General features: G+C 43.9%; 1 long non-coding RNA gene across 2 annotated transcripts in view; it reads right to left on the bottom strand.

Annotated features, from left to right (window-relative positions):
- Positions 1–1,770: 1,770 nt before the first annotated feature.
- Positions 1,771–19,834, bottom strand: part of LOC124096152 (uncharacterized) — a 45,564-nt gene continuing 27,500 nt past the window's right edge. For both annotated transcript variants that reach the window (XR_006852791.2, XR_006852792.2), the window contains exons 2-4: positions 16,365–16,681; positions 13,721–13,859; positions 1,771–2,633 (exon numbers count right to left, since the gene is read on the bottom strand). This is a non-coding gene — a long non-coding RNA (uncharacterized LOC124096152). The remainder of the gene's footprint in view (positions 2,634–13,720; positions 13,860–16,364; positions 16,682–19,834) is intronic.

The following is a 19,834-nucleotide window of genomic DNA, read 5'->3' on the forward strand; positions in this document are numbered from 1 at the left end:
ATCACCAGGCATGTGGTAAAGCAGCCCCCTGGCACTCTGGATCCTGCAACCTCAGGCACCCCACTCTCCCTCTCATGGACGTTTCCATATTAGTTACAGGCAACTGGTAGCCTGTTACTACCTCTTTACGTACACATGTCTCTGTGGCTAACCAGCTCAGTGATTTTTCTCTTCTCTTTCCCATTAAGCCTGGAGCCCTCTATCTGGCTGTACCTCCCTGCCAGGACCTCCTCATCCTGGAGCCCACCCATTAGCTATCTTCATCCTTCTCTTGCTTGAGTGACTTATCTGATTTGGACCCTGAGGTCCAAAGCCCATCATGCTACTGTTGTCACCAGGAGGCCTTGACTTCTGTCCCTTGGGCCTCCAGAAGGAAGAAGCCAACAAGACTGGCTTCGTAAACAGCTTCTCCCTCCTCACGCTGGTCCCTGGCATTGAAGATGGATCTTCTCAGGAAGTAGGACAAGCTCAAGATACACCTTGAGCAATGTCTTGTGACTTCCAATTGAGAAGCAGAGGTCAAGGTTCCCTGTTCCCACCCCCAGCCATTACCCAATTTCACACAAGGAGAACTACATGCCAAGTACTTAGTGGCTTTTGGAACCACAAAAAGTCCAATCAGTTTGTCCTGAAGTCTTATTGGGCAACTACACTGCCCTCTTTCCTCTTTGTCTACCTGGCCATGAGGTTGCCTGCTGACCCACAGCCCATCCAGATAGGGAAGAACACCAACCCCTTGATTACAAGAATCAGGAATGTACACTTCAATTAACTGACCATATTCCACTTGTGATCATGATGAGACAACATGAGCAGGACCATTGCCTTTTCACTAATCTTGTCCAGATCTTTCCAAACACCACCTTTCTTTCCAAAATGTCATCTTGTGGGCTGGGGCTGTAGTTCAGTGGTAGAGCGCTTGCCTAGCACATGTGAGGCACTGGGTTCGATCCTCAACACCACATAAATATAAATAGAGTAGCCAAGCACAGTGACACAAGCCTGTAATCCCAGTGGCGTGGGAGGCTGAGGCAGGAGGACTGCCAGCTCAAAGCCAGCAGCAAAAAGCAAGATGCTAGGCAACTCAGTGAGACCTTGTCTCTAAATAAAAAACAAAATAGGGCTGGGATGTGGCTCAGTAGTTCAGTGCCCTGAATTCAATCCCCAGTACCTGAATAAATGAATAAATAAAAGTAAAGGGATTGTTTTCATATATAACTAAAAAAAAAAAAAAAGCCATCTTGGGGCACAGTAGTGCATGCCTGTAATCCTAGCAGGCTGAGGCAGGAAGATTACAAGTTCAAAGCCAGCCTCAGCAACTTAGCAAGGCCCTAAGCAATTCGGCAAGACCTTGTCAAAATGAAAATTAAAAAGGGATGGGGATGTGGCTCAGTGATTGAGTGCCCCTGGGTTCAATCCCTGGTACCCACCTGCCATCTCACCCTCAGACTGAGATTTGTTGCTAATAACAATAATTAAGTGAAGGATGACAGCTGAAAATATTCTTTCAATCAAAGAACATGCCAGTGTCATTTTGACAGTTCTGACCTAGTACTTTAAAAAATAAACATCATTTTGTGTTTGTGCATTCTATAAAAATGTCTAAAATCCATACTATCAGAAATCTTTATACATTCTATAACTAATAACTTGGAGTTAAAGGCAAACAATCAAACCACTAACACTTATTGAGCAGTTAAATTCACAATGCATTGTGCTGTGGATTGATACAAAGGAGTATTCAGTTCAGTCTTTGACTTGAGGGTGGTAATTGGCTTACTTTATTGCTCTGTTTTCTGTTGCTATAACAAAATCCTTGAGGCTGAGCATTGTATTTTAAAAAAGGTTTATTTAGCTCCGTTTTGGAGGCCAAAATCCAAGACCAAATGGTGCCATCTGTTTGGCCTCTTGTGGGGGCCCCTGTCTGCATCATAACATGATAGAGAAGTAGGAAGGAAGCCAGCCACTTGCAGTAAAGACCAGGTGGGTGGGGTGGCCTCATTTCATAACAACAGTCGCTCAAGAACCAACTCCCCAAGAAGAGCATTAATCCCTTCAAGGGGCAGCCGGTGACCTAATCACCTTGCACTTGGCCCCTCCGCTTTCAGGTCCCAACACCTGAACACCACCACACTGAGGACCAGGCCTCCAGCACATAACCCCTGGGGGACAAATGACATCCCAAACCATAGCAGTCACAAAAGGGAGCCTCAGGACAGAGAAGCTTCTCAGCCTAGATAAAAGCAGGTCAGTGAAAACAGCCGGACGCTATAACCCCCACTGAGAGGAGCCTCTGAAACAGGCCCCTTGCTGGGTCAGGCCTGTCCTTGAGAACATGGCCCCAGAAGTTCTCCACTGAGAGTCCATAATTTGGCCTGGAGCATGGAGAAATAAAGGGCAGACCCAAATAATGCTGGATTGGATAAAATGCCACGAATCTACCATCAGCGAACAGAAGGTCAGTAACTGGTGGCTTCAGCAAGGAGGGGGCATAGTTTTGACACTCATCAAGAACCACAGAGGTGGATCGCTCATAACTAGAGAAGTGCCACGGAAACCACGCTTGATCCTCTGCTGCGGATTCTGTCCCTGTGATTCCGAAATGGTTGTGACACCTGAGCATCGTGTCCACACTGCAAGAAGCAAAAGAAAAAAAGAAGTGGGTAAAGGGCAAAAGTCCCCACCCCCCCTCTCCCTCCCCCCCCCACTCTCTCATTGGTAAAGTCTTCCTTCGTAAGTTATTGTCTTTTTATTTGAGAAGACGTCCTCAAACACCTGCTTTCATTTAATTTGCCAGAACAAACCACATGGCCACCCCCAGCTGCAAGGAATTAGAGCACTTTTCACTCTGCAGCCTCCTGAGTAAAGGAAGTGATTTAAATAGGTTCACAGGACCACTGGCATCTGCCACCCACCCATCATATAATACGCACACAATAAGTGAAATTTACTTGATTTTACATGGTTATAAGAGCCTGCTTCCTTGGCCTTGATGAATGTTCAATGTGATCCTGTGGGTTTTTTTTTAATCTTTTTAAATGACTTTAAATATGATTATATTTTTAAGAATATATTTTAGGGAACACGTATATACATACTTCATAGTAATTATCTCCACATGGCAAAAATATAGGCACCTTTTTTATTTCTGTGCTGTTTTTTCCTTTTATTTTGCTTTTGAATTTTCTGTAAAAGAGTTGTATTCCTTTATAACAAGAAAACAAAAGAGATGCTTTCTTAAGAATGTTCACGGTCAAGTGCCGCAGCAGTGTACATGTTGCGCTCCCAGTTTTCATAAACACATATTAAAGAAGCAAAGCTTGGAGAGTTGTCTCCAAGTGCTGCAAATACAGGCGGTTTTCATTTTCTTCCTTCTTCCTTTTTTTTTAAGCATTTTCCAAATTGATCACTACAATAATCTATTAGAAATAAATTTGTGGTTGGAGCAGCCCCCCAACCAGAGGAGGTCAAGTCTTTTGAGCATAAATTGAAAAACAGGCTTTGAGAATAAAAATCAGAGAGAGAGAGAGAGAGGGAGGGAGAAAGAATAATCTACTGAGGAAAAGGCCTTGTTTGTTAAGATAAAACACCCCTCATGCCCCCCCCCCCATTTCCTTTCTGCAGAGGTAGTTTCTGCTGAGAAACATTAAACCCCCTTAACATTCTTCAGGGGATTCTCAAGTCAACAGCTCAGAGCCATAGATAGAGGGCTGTTTGTTCCTTTCTGGTGAGGCAGCTGTGAAATGTGGCTCATTGTTTCAGGAAACGTGGCCAAAGGGACCCTTTCATGGCCTCCCTTCTTTCTAAGGGCTGTGGAAGCTGGAGAGCAGGAAGATGGCATCTTTACCTTTCAGGTGGCCCAGTCCCCACCTAGACCCAGCCGTCATTTCTTTATCTTTCAATCTCAATTCCTCGCTCTCTTTCTTCTGTCCAGCAAACATTCTGAGTCCATCTATAACAACTCTTCTGAATTTGAAAAACCAATAACCTCAAGGGCCCGGGAAATTAACTCTTTGTGAAAAGGGTCCTCCTACTAGATCAGTCGCAAAAGGAGTTCCCCAAGTGTTCATTCACTTGTCATTCAATCACCCATCCGTCTCTCTGTCTGTCCACTTGGCAACAGTACCTGGCCCAGAGATGCAATGGGAACAAAGCAGACTAAACTTGGCCTTCAGAGAGTTTATATTTGGGGGTCAGGGAGGTCACGGAGGCAGAGAATAAGGGGAAAAAAGAAAATACATCAATAAGTAATTTCAGAACATGGTAATGAAGCCAGATTTAAAATTAGGTAGTCAGTGCAGTTAGGTAAATCAGGTCTAATATTGAGTAAGATCTAAAATGGAGGCCATGTTGAGAATGAATTCCGGGAAACACAGGAAACACAGGACAACTCATGGAATGTTAATGAAGTCCTGAGAAAAGCCCTAGGCCCAAAGACCATCCCAAAGAAATGTTAACCAAAAGTCCCAGCAGATTTGAAGATAGCCCATCCCAGAGGAATGTTAATGAAGTCCTTCCTGCCCAGATTACTTCTTTGGCCCACCTGTGTCCCACCCCTCAGGCCTTCCCACCTACATTCCATCACCAAAACTATAAAAAGGGGAAACAACCGCACTTCCACGGATTCCACCTCTTGGGTCCCCTTCTTCCTCCGGGAGAAGTCTTTTCTGCTGTCCTTTAATAAACTTCTAATTTCTACTCTGACCTTGCCTCGGCGTGCTTCTCTGGTGTTATTCTTCAACATTGGGGAAGCAAGGACTCGTCACCGGTCAACAGCGGTAACAGTAATATGCTATAAAGAACATGAAGGAGGTAGGGTTCTAGAGTGACAAACGGGCAGGTTGGTGGCCAGGAAACAGCCTTTAAGAGACTGACATCTGAATGAAACTTGAATGGTGAGAAGGAAGGAGCCATGTGGTCATTTAAGGCACAGGAAGGCTATCGTGGAGTGCTCGAATGGGTGAGTGGCAGAGGCAAGCCCAAGCAGGTAGCCCAGGCACCCAGGGACTCAGAGGCTAAAGGGAACAGTTTGGATTCAAGAGCAAGTGGCCTTCTACGTGGTGCTGGGGTACCAAAGCAAAGGGTTGCAAGCATCCATGCATCCGTCTAGCATAACTATTTCCATGCCCTGCTAGATGAGCACAAAGAGAGTTATGTTAAAAGGTTTCTGTTTTCTCAGAGCTCCCAGTCTAGGCAAGGAGACAGAAAGAGTGCCTAATGCAATCGTGGGACAATCCTGGGCTAAGTTGGATGGCTGTAGTTCCACACAAAGGCGTTTGGAGAAGGTGAGATCAGCATGAGCAGAAGCAGTCAGAGGTGTTCACAAGGAGAAGCCAGGAGTGGGGAGAATTGTATCAGGGATGGCAAAGGCTTGGTGGCACATACCCACCGGCTCCTTCCCATGCAAACTCAGTGAACATTCACAGCTCTCTCTACTCACTGTGAGCTCAAAAGCTTCCTCAAACTAGCCTTCAAGCCAGATGCCTCCAGTGAATGAGAACACAAGAGAAATCTCAGCTTAAGCTAGACATGGAAGAACAGGAAAATAGGGGTGTAGGAAATGAAAGAGACCTCAATATGGCAGAGGCAAGCCCAAGGAAGTTACTTAAGGGAAGATGGCAGAGAACTGTGCCTTCAGAACAGCATGTGCAAAGGTCTGGAGATGAAGGAGTTCATGTGGCCTGTGCCAGGGTTATATGGGCAAAGGGAGAAGGGGCTGGTGTGATGATCACAGAGGGCAGTGGGTGCCATGCGGGGAGTCTGGGCTTCACGCAGTACTTAATACACTCGGGCACATACCCATCAGTTTCTAATTCTGTGTTTAAAAACGGATTTGGCACCAGGCATAGGAATGCATGCCTGTTAATCTCAGTTACTTGGGAGGCTGAGGAAGGAGGATTCCAAGTTTGAGGCCATCCTTGGCAACTGAGTGAAACATCACCCCAGCTAAAGGGGTCTGGGGCTGGGGCTCAGTGGTAATGCGTTCACCCAGCACATGTGGGGCACTGGGTTCAATTGTTAGCACCACATAAAAGTAAAATAAAGGTATTGTGTCCACCTGCAACTAAAAAAAAATACATATTTAAAAACATTTTTTTAATAAAATAAAAAGTACTGGGGGTGTAGCTCAGTGATAGAGCACCCCTGGGTTCAATCCCCAGTACCAATTTTTTTAAAGGGCTCTGCCTCTTCCCAGGGGCTCCTCACATCTCCACTTGTCACAATGCTAGCCCAATTTCAGTGAGGATGAAACATTTGCAAAGGAAAATAATACTTATATGCCTAATATATGTATGCAATATCCCAACATCATTAATAATTCCAGAGATGCAAATCAAATCCAAAATGGATCAGAGCGGTAAATAATACACAGGTCTCCAAAATCAGAGTCGTATTTTCTGGTTCCAGCTCTGCCACATTAATGGCTGGGTGTTTTGGGGGTAAATTACTTCATCTCTCCTGCGTCCTTGTGATGGTCTTCTCTTTCTTTTTTGGTGTTGTGGATTGAACCTGGGGGCCTCATACATGCTAAACATGTGCTCTACCTCTGAGCTACACCTGCAAGCTCTCTTGTGATGATTTTTTTTTTTTTTTTTTTTTTTTTGGTACTTGGAATTGAACTCTGGGCCACTCCCCAGCCCTATTTTGTATTTTATTTAGAGACAAGATCTCATTGAGTTGCTGCGGCTGGCTTTGAACTTGCAATCCTCCTGCCTCAGCCTCCCAGGACGCTGGGATTTCAGGCATGCACCACTGTGCCCGGCTTGTGGTGGATCTTTTATTTTTTATTTTAATTTTATTTTTTTGCAGATGGACACAATACCTTTATTTGATTTATTCACTTTTTATGTGATCTGAGGATCAAACCAGTGCCTCACATGTTAGGGGCAAGCACTCTACCACTGAACCACAATCCCAGCCCCCCTGTGATGATCTTTTGATGTGTCAATTTGGCGAAGCTACAGTCCCCAGTTATTCCATTAAACACCAATCTAGATGTTTCTGTGAAGGCATTTTGCAGATAAAAGTTCATAATCAATCATTGTGGTGCTGGGGATCAAACCCATGGCCTCACACATGCTAGGCAAGCAAATATTCTATCTAGCCCAATTGATTGATTTTAAAGAACGATTCAACCAGCTGAAAGTCCTTAAGAACAGAATGAATATTTTCCTGAAAGCAGAAGAAACTCTCTACCTGTAGACCCTCTTCGAATTAAGAGTCCCAGTCTGCCCTTCCAGAAAAACAGCCCCAGGGCATACCACACATCTCTTGCAATAAATCTCTTACTATATGTCTTAAAGAAGTTCTGGAGAACTGGCAGAACTTCGACTGATAACATCTTCAAGCCCTAAAATAAAGATTACTCCACTTACCTCCCGGGATAGTTGTGAGGATTCAATGAGGAAGGAAGATATCAATGCAATGAACTGTTAGATGAACATCTGGTCCTGTTCTATTTTGCTTTAATAACCATGGTGGATTGCAAAAATCGTCACAAGTTCTCTCCCTCTGGCTAAGCACACCTCCTCACCATCTAACTGTGGGCATGCTCCCAGCTTGGCCATGTGACTCCAATAGCCAATGGGATATAGGAGCATATGTGATACAGATAGAGAGTTGGAAAATATTTGTGCTGGGGTTGTCTTTTCTCAGAACTCCCTCCTCACCATGTGAAGAAGCCCAAGGTAGCTTGATGAACCTTGAGAAGCACATTATCCAGTCAAAAACTTCCCCGCTCTTGCTGCCAATAACCAGCACACACCAAGAATAAAGCCTATTAGCTGGTCGCCACTCATCACTGATGCATGAGTGAGTGACCCCCGCTGAGAGCAGCAGAACTGTCTCACTGAGTCCATTTCAAATTGCAGACCCACAGGTTGTTTGTTACAGAGATGATCATTTTCACAAAACAACTATATTTTAAAGAAGGGATGATTTGTTATGCAGCAAAAGCTAACCGATTCAGAAATAAAACTGAGATTCTTTCAAAACTTTTCAATCTGGACATTTCTTTTTCTTTTCCAGGGCCTTACACAGGAAGCCACAAAGCCCTTTTTATTTTATTTTGAGACAGGGTCTTGCTAAGTTACCCAGGCTGGCCTTGAACTTGTTGTCCTTCTGCCTCAGCCTCCTGAGCAGCTGGGATTGCAGGCCTTTGCCACAGCACCCCATGAAAGAGATACACCCCTAGATTTATTTTGGACATATAAATTGCTACAACTTTTTGAAAGGCAGTTGATTTATAGGCACACTATGTTCAGAAACATTACATACATACCCTTTGATCTAATAAACCTAGCTTAATAATTTATTATAAGTAAATTATCAGAAATATGCACAAAGATTTATGAATTAGAGTGTTCAATGAGGTGAGCATTTTTGAATGTCAATGTGGGTCTATGTAACAGTCAAGAAATGAAAACAACAAGTTTCCAACAATAAGATATTATTAAATCACTCCTGGTACAATATAACTGAATAATCAGGCAACAAATAACATTAACATGTCAAAGATTATGTCCTCTTAGGAAAAAAGCTCACAATTTGTTCAATGAAAATTGATAATATAAATCTTTGAAACAGTTTGATCCAAATTTTATATTGTTTTGTTTGTGAATATAGGGAAAATGGAAAGGAAAATAAAACGTAATTATTGACTATCTCTGGGTATGGGATTATGGAGAGGTATGTTTGTATCTTTCTGTGTTTTAAAATATTTTTGCAATGAATATATATTTTTAAAAAATTTAAAACAATAAAAAGACGCTGGGAGTCCTGTCCATTCTAGAAAACCCATTGCCAATGCCAGGTCAGCAAAGCCTGCCACTGTCCCTGACCCACACAAGAGCACTGGTGACATGTTCCTTTCTCTGCTACTTATCTGCCACCACCTTGTATTGCAGTTATCTCTTTACTTTTCTTATCACTCCATCTTCAGGATGAGTATGCCAGAGTTGGACTGTATTTATTACCTGGGATGTAGAAAGCACATAATGCATGTCTGTTAAATAAAACCACATGGAATGAGTTGTTGTGAAGTCACCTTCAAAGTACAACCAGCACCAGACTCCTCCTCCCACCTCAGCTCTGGTTCCTGGCACCAGACTCATCTCATGTCCAGTCCCTTTCACTAACTACGCAGGCCTCTTCCCCACTCTTCCACCTCCCAGGCAGGATCCATCCTGTAACGCATGGTGCTTCTTGTTCCCTCTGCGTCAAATAATTTCCCCACAGTAGTCACTCTGGCCCATGCTCTGACCTCCTTGGAGCCATTGCCCGTGAGGAGAACCATTCTCTTCCTACAGTTCAGTAGCCAAAAGGAAAACATACACACGCACACACACACACACCAAATAATTCAATTTACAGAGGGGCAAAGGACTCAAACAGACATTTCTCCGAACTACTACAAGCTCATGCCTGTTAGAATAGCTATTATCAAAACACTAAGGGCACATGTTGGCAAGGATGTGGAGGGATTGGCACACTCATGGGCTGTTGGTGGGAATATAAAATATACCACTGCTATAGAAAACAGCCTTCTTAAAAAAAAAAAAAAAAACTACCATTTGATCCAGTGATCTCACTTCTAGATATAGTCCACAAGAACTGAAATGAGGATCTTTCAGAGATATCTACACTCCCATGTTCATTGAGGCATTCATTACAATAGCAGAGATACTGAACAACCTACATGTTCATCAACAGATGGATGGACAAAGAAACGTAATATACACAGGAAATTAAATATAATTCAGCCTCAGAGAAAGAGGGGAATGCTGTCACGTGCAACAACCGGATAAAACTGGAGGACACTGGGCTAAATTAAGTACACCCGACACAGGAGGACAAGTATTGCAAGAGTCTATTTACATGAGGTCCCTGAAACTGTCCAACTCAGAGAAACAAAGTAGGAGGAGATTTCAAGGGACCAGGGGTGGTGAGGAATGCACACTGAGTGCAATGGATATTAAGTTTCTGCTGTACAAAATGAGGGAGTCCTAGAGATTTGCTGTGTAACATTATGTCTACAGTTAACAACACTATCACACACTTAAAAACTTAAGAGGATAGATATTAAGTGTGTAAATAGCTCCCCTTCCCAGGGAGGCCTGCTATGATCCCCAATCCCCATCCCTGGAGCTTCTCATTATTTTCTTCTTCTTTTTCTCTATAGTTATTATCATCACTATATATTTGGTTACTTGTTTTTGCTCCATCTACCTCCATTAGGAAGAACCCAGCATAGAGTAAGCTCTTTATACATAGGTTCTGAATGAATAATTGGTATGTGTCTTACCACAGCGTATGTATCTAGGCTGTACTTTACTCTTGTGACCTATTAGGACATAGCTCCAGGTCCAAGTTTAACTTGGGCTCTGAGGCCAGGCAGCATCTCCCAAAACTAATAACATCCAAGAGGCAAAGTTCAGTTGTGGCAACGCATTCTTTGCTCATATGAAAATCAATTTTTTCCAAACTCTACCTGGCTCTGTTTTCTTAAGACCCTGGAAGATCAAGTCCTGGACATCAAAGCATTACCTGGACATCAAAGCATCAAAGTCCATCAAGTATTACCGTCATTTGAGCGAGGATGGAAAATCCACTACATTTTCAATGATCCCTGAGCCTCTCACTTGAGTGATGGATTCAAAAGTGATTTTCCTCTTCAGATTTCTTTTCTCTAGACAGATTCCCCAGCACACACAGAAACATGAAATAACGGTAAAATGGACAGGCTAGATTAAGGACTCAAGAGACTTAAATGCTAATCTAGTCCCTCTGCTTTATACTGTGAGTTGGCCTACCCCAATTGCCTCATTTATTTTATTTTTTTAATATTAGTTTTGTACTGGGAATTTAACCCAGGGCACTTAACCGCTGAGCCACATCCCCAACCCTTTTCATTTTTCATTTTGAGACAGGGTCTCACTAAGTTGCTGAGGCTGGCTTTGAACTTGGGGTACTCCTGCCTTACCCTTCCAAGCCACTGGGATGACAGGCATGTGTCAGGGCACCGGGCTAATTTCCTCATTAAAAATAAAAAAGAAGAAGAATTTATTTAATCATTTCCATATTCTCTTTTCTTGCTCTGAAAATGTTAGTGTTCCATGACATGCTGAGCTTCCACGGAGATGCTAGAGAGACGCAGGGTTCCTCTCTCGATCTCCACTTCACCCCGTCTCCTCTCTCCATTTCTCTCCCCTGTGTAGAAGCCCCAGCTGTCACATCCTAGCGCCATCTGATTATGAGCTTCTTGGGGCTAGCTGCATATGAAATGAACAGGCTCTTTGTAAACATTCATTTTTTTCTCATTTATGTGTTCTTCAGAGTTCTATTCCGAAGTACACAGGGAAAGAGAGGACACTCCATCTGCTCTCATTTGCTGTCTCCAGGTATCACCCCTGGTCCATATAGTTTAGGTCAGGTCATTGTGGCATCCTCAGGCATTTTGTGGATCATGAACAATGGGATTTGGGTTGTTTTTGTTTTGCAATATATCCTCTCATTTAGCCTTCACAACAGCCCTATGACGTAGCTTTGATATCCCCATTTTATAGAGGAGGAACCTGAGAAATCAGGTGTTAAGTAACTTTCTCAAGCTGGTGAGTGAAGGGACAAGGGCTCAATTCAGGTTACTCTTCCCTCCTTTGCAGAACTGTCAAGTGAAATGGGTTTGAAGGAATGAGTCCTTCCCCAAGAATGCCGGACAGACATGGACCAAGTTGGAGGCACTAACATTGCCTAGGCCCCAAACTTATTTTTTCTTTCAGGGATTACAACTAATAAGTCTTCACTCGCTAAGCACTAACATTTGCACTATTTTATATCTTATTTCTAATTTTTTTTCCAACAACCCTATGGGGACATGGGGGCTCAGAGAAATTAAGGAACTGTTCTGAGGAACCAGGCAGGAACTAGTAGAGCAATAGTTCCTATCCATGATCCCCTCCTCCCTCAACTCTGCAATTCTTTCTGGTAATGTTGGTGGTTGGCCCTAGGGGCACAGTTTAACTGCCCACCTTATCTGAGTACCTAACCTACACAGCACCGAGTCCCCATTACCCCATCTGAGTTCCTTTCACAGAAAGCAACAGCTGGCAGCCAGGCTCACTTCCATCTCCCTTCACCTGAGCACCCCCTGAACCCGCTAGGTGCTCTCTTGTTCCACACACTGGTGACCCTCATTAGCCACGCCACTCACAGGGCCTTGAATTGACACCTATGTATCACTGTCCACAATTCCCAGTGGCCAAGGTGCACCTTGGGGAAGAGCTGAGTGGGATGTGTCTCTGTGTCTCCCGTAGCACGGCACCCAGCAGCATAAAGCCTTTCTCATGAATGCTTGAGAGGAGATGGGCTGCCTGCAGATGGCACGAGGATGGACCGTGACAGCAGCACACTGCGCTTCAGTAACTCTTGCTCAGTCCTGAAATGGAACAGGCTGTGAAGCGTGAGGGCTGAGCATCAAGGACAAAGGTGGTGAGTGGCTTGAGAACAGAGACTGTTTGATTCAAGGTTTAATACTTAGGTCAAAGGTCCTTCCCCTGGGGCCCATGACCTAAATGGAGAGATTTCAGCAGGCCCAGTAACAACCTAAAAATGAATGCAAATGTTTTGGAGGATATTCATTTGCCTGCCCTGGGGATCTGTAGCTTTCGCCAGAGTGAGTTCAAAGCCAGTCCCTAAGTGCACAGCAGATGCTCATTCATACTTGCTCCAAAGGCTGAAGGATCACCTTCTCAGGCTCAACTTGCTCTGTGGATGGAGGAAGGAAGGAGGAGAGGCATCTGATGTAAGCAGTTAACAAGGACTACTTCCTTGGCCTTAAAGCCTTAGAGGTCAAGTCCTTCTTCCCAAGTAATGTCCCCCTTAAGACAATACAAAAAGGCCAGATCTTAAAAGTGGCAATGTTTCCATTTTCAACTAGGAACAAATATCTGAATTCTGATTTTAGAGTTATTACTAACCAGCTTTAGGTTAAGTCCCTAAAAGCAAGGTGGTCTGTGCCAGTTCTCAACATATATTCAACTACAACCATGTGACAAATGACTTTCTCCTGGGAGAATAGAGTTTTTAAACAAATAGGAAGGTAAAATATGAAGATACATAAATGTTATATTAATGACATGTTCTAGAACTTTCTTTATAATACCATTCCATCCATCCCTCGATGCACCTATATTCCTGTCTTACCCCCATGTCCCCCCTTTCATTGCCACAAAGAAAGCAGTGATTTAGTCAGCTTTTGCATCACTGTGACCAAAATACTCAACAAGAACAACTTAGAGGAAGAAAAGTTTGTTCAAGGTTTTGCAGGCTGACCAACGCCAATGCTCTGGGCCCAAGTGAGGCAGCACATCATGGGGGAAGGGCCCGGCAGAGGGAAGCTCTGGTTTGGTCAGGAAGCAGAGTGGAGCAGGGGAAGGGGCCATAGGAAAGATGCAACCTTCCAGGCACACCCCCAGTGCCTCGTCTCTGCCAATCGTGACCCACCTGCCTATGGTTACTACTCAGCCCATTCAAACTAGGATGGACTGACCAGGTTGCAGCTCTCACAATCCAATCTGAATATTCCTGCATTAAAACAGGAGCTTTGGGGAGTCACACCCTATCCAAACCACAACAAAAGTGAGCAACAGAAACTCTTTCTAATTTAATTATTTCTAGGCATGAACACTTTGATGATTATGAGTCACAAATTCCTATGTCTTACCTCCCAGCAGATCAAGAGTATATTCAGGTCAAGAATCACAATGTGGGTGGAAAGATCCTTCACAGTCAGGTTGGTTGGAAAGCAGGTCTCACTCTGCTTATTGACTGAGTAGATGGGGGTGACACTCATCTCACAGGCTCTGAGGATTAAACAAGGCATAGGGTAGAAAGGGTTGTATAGTCTTGTATAGGGCTGAATTCTAGTATCCTTCTCCTATTTACTCTCTCTGGCCTTCAGATTTCTGACTATTGGCATGAAAAGGTCAGATTAGATCTGTGTTGGCAGGACTGATATGGCCCTGCTCTCCTCCTGGCACCAGCTCAGCTTTCAGCTACATTGCAAGAGAGTCTAGTAAGATGGAGAAAGGAGAAAATAATAAGCAAAACCATTCTTATATTTAAATGATTAGCAAAATAATGCATTGAAAACTTGCTACATAAGAATCATCAATATTATCAGGGAAAATTTCTTTGCAGATGTTTCCTCTCTGAAGGACAGAAAGGATTGGCCTTCTCCTCCTTTAGCAACCACCAAGGGAAATCTGAAGGAAATGGACAGCCCTGAACTTTCAGACCTTAAGGATACAATTAGGCAGGTACAAACCCTTGTATCTCAAAGGGAGGGATAGGCACACTTTCGGGTTACAGCAAGAACCAGGAATGCCCCAAGCCAGGAGAAGTCAGCTCATCATAAATGGACATTGTATTTCAACTTTTAAAAATCAATCTATTTTATGTTTTTTTTAAATGGCAATATAAAACCTTAATTTTTGCTTTTATCAAAACAAACACAGAAATATTATGGTGACACAGTATTTTGAGGGTTTTTAACACCAAAGTGAGGAGGGGGCATAACCTAGAAAAGTTTTGTGAGCTAGAAAAGTTTAAGGAATGGCATCCCCCAAATCTCATGTGGTTGGGTATCTGTGCCAGCCACAAGCCCGCCTCTCCAAGCAAGACAGCCAGAGCTACCAGACAGGAGTAACTGAATTAAAATATAAAATCCAGTGAGGGAAAAAAATCAAGTTCACCTTGAAAAGAATTAGCTCAAAAAGCAAGCAAGCTAAGGGCAGCTGACAGAGTGTTCCCTGGCGCCAGGCTGCAGGGCTCTGTGGTCCTGGGGGAACATTTCCATTTCATGCCCAGGATGAAAGGCCCTTGTGGACATCCCCGGGGGCTGAGGCAGGCGCCCTCATGATGTTGTGGGCAGATAGAGAGTGGGCAGGTCATCCTCGAAGTGTGTGAAAGGAAACTCAGAAGCTAAATGCTCCCCTGGAAAGAAAGGTCACAAATCAAGTAAACATCAAGCATGACAAAACTCTTTTTTTTTTTTGGCCACTGCTTACATTTGGAAAGTGACTCATTTTACTGCCCAAAGTTGAAGAAATGCAGGAAAATATAAACCAGAGGTGAAAATGACCCATAATCCCCTCTCCAGGAGATAATCACTGAATACTAGTGATAATCACTGATTGCTAGTGTTTTGGTGTAAGTGTAGATGGGTAGTGTGTCTAATTTAAATTTTGGATCATACTGTCTACAATTTTATGTAGCCTATTTTTCACTAAACATTACTAAATAATTATGATTTCTAGTAATTTATTGTATTCATTGAATTGTATTACATATATATAGTAAATTGTATATTTTAGTTATGCAGTTACATATATTTCAACATGTACATATGGGTATATGTATATATAATTTATGTAACTGATGTTATTGGAAATTTATTTCCAATTTTTTATTATTATCAACAATAATGGCAAATATAAATCATCTTTACTGTGTTTAGCACTTTATAAGGGTTATTTTATTCAAGTCTCACACTATCATCCCATTTTACAGATGAAGAAGTGGAGGCAGTAACTTATTTGCCCAAAGCCACAGAGCAAGCAGAGGATCAGCGAGGACATGGACTCTGGCATGCTCCTTTTTTTGCGGGGGTAAGGGGTGCTACCAAGGATTGAACTCAGGGGCACTTGGCCACTGAGCCACATCCCCAGCCCCATTTTGTATTTTATTTAGAGACAGGGTCTCACTGAGTTGCTCAGCACCTCACTGTTGCTCAGGCTGGCTTTGAACTCACCATCCTCCTGCCTCAGCCTCCCAAGCTGCTGGGATTACAGACGTGCGCCACCTTTCCTGGCTGTGGCATCCTCTTCACCACTTTGAATCCTGCCTGGGTCTCAGTTTCTTCATCAATAAAATATCCAGAGGTTTCCTTCCAACTGCACATTCCATTTAATCCGTTCATTTTACAGATAAGAAAAATACAATAGGGGTAAAAGTGGCAATTGTAAAGCCAGGCTCATCTGACCCTATAATCCCAGAACTACCATTCATCAGCCTAACTTCTTAAGCCTCAGTTTCCTCATCTGGAAAATAAGGGTATAGACATACCTACTTCACTGGTTGCTTTGAGAAGGAAATGAGATGATGCTTGCTACGTGCCTGAAATGATTCTCCACAACTGGTAACACCCAGAAGTGACTTTTAAGGGGAAGAATGTTTGCCAGTTTAGCCCCCAAACTCGCCTCAGAGTGCAATAGCCACTAATGAGGCCCAACCAAGGAAGAAGAGTTCTGTTACTCTAGAAGTGGAAATGAATCCAAGCCACAGCTAAACCACACCAGGAACCTCACCTGTGTCCTATCACTTACTGGCTGGCATCTGACAAAGGATTTAACTGAAAGCTTTAGGCCAGATTTGAGGATTAGTCCATTCCCTCAGGAGCAGGTGCTGGTGGGGTGAGTTCCGCCCTCCATGAGCCCATGCTGGCCAGTCACAGACCTCTCCACCAAAAACTGGCCCTTCCAGGCCAGATCCAGGAGGCAGTCCTCACAGAGAGTCTCAGAGGGGCAGCAGGCTAGGCATCACCCATTTATGAGCCGGAAGTGAGTTTAGGGACCAGTCACCATCTCTGTCTTCTCAAAGTCCTCAGAATATCTTCAGCTGTGGTCTGTTTACAGAAAGAAGGTTTAATTTTATTTCTAACCAATAAGAAAAAGAAAGCATTCTCCTTGGGGGTTTTTAAGACCTCAGAATTGACCACCCCAAGAGGGCCACCACACTCCTCCAGAGTCGCAGAGGTGTGTGCAGAGGGTGCCTCACCATGGTGTCATGTAGAAGTGAAAAGTTTTCACTCAGCATCCAATGAGCTTCCCCATGAATTAAATCAACTCATTAACTCCCAGCTTCTTTTAATCCTCCCAACCTACCTGAAAAACTAGTGGCAGTCAGAGTACAGGAGCTCCTAAAACCAGCCAAGAGGAAATGCTCGGCTCTGTCCATCACCTATGTCTACACCACCCCCTTCCCCTGCCTGTACCAATCTGATAAAAATCCCATTTGTCTTTCTTCCAGTTTCTCACATTTTTTTTCCAACACGGAAGACTTTCAGAAGCTAGAAAATAGCTACTTTACCATGGGCCTCCCCTCCCCTCCCACCCATCCCTGAAAAGAGCTTTTCTGTTTGAAGCCTCTATAGACCCTTCTCTGTTTTGGCCTTGAGAAAGAGAAGAGAGGGGTTGGCCGAAGGGAGATGAGGGAGCAAGCCAAGCCTGTGCTGACCACCACCTCTGGTGATTGAAAGGGGGAGGTTTTAGAAGACAGAAGAAAGCCACACAAAGCCTCTGGGAAGAAAGCTTTCAGTGTTACAGAATTGCTCTGATGTGGTGGGACAGGAGCCAGATGACATTAGAATGGAATGTTCCATATGTTCTCACACATTTTCCCCCTAACACTGTATCCATTTGCAGGGGGTGGAAAAAACAGCCTAGTGTATTACTGTTGGGTCTCCATGCTACACTTCCTAGTCTTCATGTCCCCAACATGTGCAGATTAGAAAGGCTTGCAGACAGCCCAAGTGATTCTCATACAAAATACTACTGCTTTGGGGGTGTATATTTGATAGATTCTTCAGTGAGAAATAGCACAGACTCCTGGATAGATAGACCTTTCAAAACAAGTTGAAGAACCAGTTCTATTTGTGAAGCAATGAAATGTCAACTCTAAGAGATGGAGATATCTTTAAAGAACCTTCATTCCAAATTTCATTGGCAAATGAGACACCTGAGACTCAGAGAGAAAGTGACTTGCTCCTCATCAGACGTGGATGTGGTGACCAAGAAAGCCAGGTGGCTCCTACACTGCAGGAATGATTTCCCTCACCAACTGCAAAGAGCCAAAGGAGCAACCCCAGCCCCCATTCCATCTCCAAAAGAGAGTTTTTTTGTTTTGTTTAAGAGTTGTTATTTTGTATTACCAAACAGCAATAAAAACTCAGAACTGCTTTGGATTCCTGATATCTGTTTTGCCACTGCGTGTTTATATTTTGAATGATAAATAGAAGGACAACATGAGCTCTTTAGGGATTTGGGCTTCTTTGATCTGGCTGCCCACTCGTCCCTGAGACCCCAGCTCTTGCGTTGCCTGCTCCCTGCCCCCAAACACACATTTACACCGCCCTTCAGTGGCATGTTGACTTTGTGTGACATTTAACCTTTTCAAGAGGCTGTCCTTGACACTCCCACTGACCTTCAGCCTTGGAAAACACTGGAAACTGGAGGGCAGCAGGAGAAGAGGAAGGCACAGGGGTATTTCTCCTACTGGCTGTGGGTGGAAGCGGGTAGAAATTTTGAATTCCAACAGGGGGAAACAGAGAGACACAGAGAGAGACAAGCCAGGGTCTGGGGCAGCCCTCCAATCACACCACCCACTATGTTGGGGAGAGGCAGAGAGTGCCCCCCAGGATTACGTAGGGCTCCTCCCTCACCAGCCCCTCTGAAGCAGATTCCCTAGGCAGGTTCTGATAAATAACCCCCCTTGTTGGTTGGCAACTTTTGAGACTCAGCAGTCCTTGGTTCCTTCCTCTCTCTCCAACCCTCCATGCAACACAGTTTCTTATAAACAAAATCACCAGAAAAGGTCACCTAGGACAACTGCCCAAAGTACGTGTCCCAAGGCCTCTTGAAGGTTGTCACAACCATTAACTGGTTACATTCTGCCAAGTCACAGTCTGGTGTGCCTCCAGCCCAAGGGTGAGACTCAGTGTTCAGCCTTGAAGCCAGAACTTCCTCTGAGGCCAAGAACCAGAGCTTTGGGTTCAAATGGTCATAAGACGAAGGGTGGCGAAGACAGGAGAACCTCAAAATGAGGGTTTAGCTCTTCAGTGTCTTTTGGCAGAACACAATTCAACTCATAAGAGACATCTATTAGGAACATCAAATCTAGCAGGCTCACAACAAGCAGTGGATTCCCTTCCAAGCCGATTCTCCTGCTTTTCTCTTCATCAGTGAATGGCAGCTCCGTACTGCTAATTTCAGCATGAAAATCTGGGCCTGGCCTCTGACTTCTCTGTCTCCCCACCCACATCTCATCCTTCACTGTCTACCCCAGGTCAGTGCTGTGGCACCCCACCTGTTTCCATTTTCACAAGATCAGAGCCAAGACAGCCCCCACTCTCAGCATTGCCCTCCTCTGGGCAGCATTTTGATTTGTTTATTTAGAAAACTTTGTGCGTGTGTGTATTTTAATTATTCATTTATTATTTATTTGTAAAGTATTATTATTTTATTTAAAGCACTAGTCGGAAGCACAAATGCCCACAGGGTCCAGGCAGGAAGTGTGAATGGAAGAAGCAGAAACATTCTCAGGGAGTGGTTCAGAGGCTGGACACTGTTTGAACTGCCCACAGGGGCAGGAGCAACCACCCACCACAGTGTAGGAGTGTGGGCACAGCATTGCTAGGGCTTCCAACTGTCCAGATCAACATACGGTTAAGTTTTTATGCGAAATCCCCTAATTTTTAAATGTTGTCTCAAATTCATAAAACTCTGAAACAGGTTGAGTCAACCTGTGGCCTACCAGTTCTCAACCTCTGACTTACAGAAGTGCTGTCTTATATTTAGAGATTAGGTAAGTAGTGAAAAATTAACCTGAAAAGACAGAGGTGAAGGAGAGGTATTATAGGCAGAGTGGAAACACTTGGGCAAATTTGAAAGGTACCAATCCACAGAACATGATGGAAAGACTGTGATTAATCCAGCAAAAGGGTGGCGATGAAGGATATAAAACTGGAGGCATAAGTTAAAGAAGATCATTGGAGCACCCA

The sequence above is a fragment of the Marmota monax genome, unplaced genomic scaffold (assembly GCF_021218885.2).
Source record: "Marmota monax isolate L192 unplaced genomic scaffold, Marmota_monax_Labrador192_F-V1.1 WCK01_AAM20220418_F8-fsc00004, whole genome shotgun sequence".
NCBI lineage: Eukaryota > Metazoa > Chordata > Mammalia > Rodentia > Sciuridae > Marmota > Marmota monax.